Raw genomic sequence first — 1141 nt, forward strand, 5'->3', positions numbered from 1 at the left:
GGCAAATTTAACCACTTTTCAATGCCAGTGACATACCATCCTAGTTCCATCTCTCTAGCTAATTCTTTCATCATCTTTGATAGCTGTTCTTCCTGAGAACCTCAAATAATCCCAAAGTCTCAGTTCTTGGTCTTTTCTCTATACACAGTCATAAAGAGTTCATCTTTTATTATGATTTCAATTTTCATTTCTAAACTGATGACTCGAATCTACATCTATATTTTCAGTATTATCTTCACAATATAATAATTCATACATATATAGCCATTTATAGTTAACATGATATTTTCCTCATAACAATACTATGAAGTGGAAAGTTGGTTTTCTTTAGTTACAAAGGACAGCTAGCTATAGTTATGAGTCAGAGGACTTCATTCAGTTCTGTCTCGTTATCTGTGGGACATTAGGATTAAGTTTTCTCATCTGTAAAATAAGGTTAGAATCCCTGACTTCTAATGACCCTTCCATTTTTCAACCTATATGATCTTACCTCATCTGCAATGAACAATTGGTCAGGTATATTTAGATAAGTGTCTATCACCTTAAATTCATTGTTCAATTTTAGAATTGAAAGAAACCAGAAGAGAGTCTAAAATTGAACTTGTTATTCATGACAATATTGTCTCTCCTCAACTTTTAAGTCTTCATCATTGGTTCTGCCTTTCTCTTAGCCACCCAGTTTTGAAACCTTGTTTTCTGTGATTTACTATGTCCTTCATTCTCTTTTTTAAAAATTTATTTATTTTTTATTTATTTTTAGCTTTTTTTTTTTGCAAGGCAATGGGGTTAAGTGTCTTGCCCAAGGCCACACAGCTAGGTAATTGTTGTATCCGAGGCCAGATTTGAACTTAGGTATTCCTGACTCCCGGGCTGGTGCTCTATCCATGGCGCCACCTAGCCACTCCTTGTCCTTCATTCTCAATATGACATCATTCCTAATATCCTGTTGATTTTTCCTATATAATGTTTTTTTCATTTAGACCTTTTTCTCCATTCCCACTAGGATAGTTTTTTTATTTGGGCTCTTTGACTCCAGATTTGTCTTCTTCAAATTTCTTTCATATTTCTACTGTCATGTTTCTTTACAAAAACATGCATTGCTTACTATTTCTAATGTAGACTTCCCTAGCTCTAAATCAAG

Source organism: Macrotis lagotis, chromosome 4, assembly GCF_037893015.1.
Source record: "Macrotis lagotis isolate mMagLag1 chromosome 4, bilby.v1.9.chrom.fasta, whole genome shotgun sequence".
In the NCBI taxonomy this organism is placed as follows: Eukaryota; Metazoa; Chordata; class Mammalia; order Peramelemorphia; family Peramelidae; genus Macrotis; species Macrotis lagotis.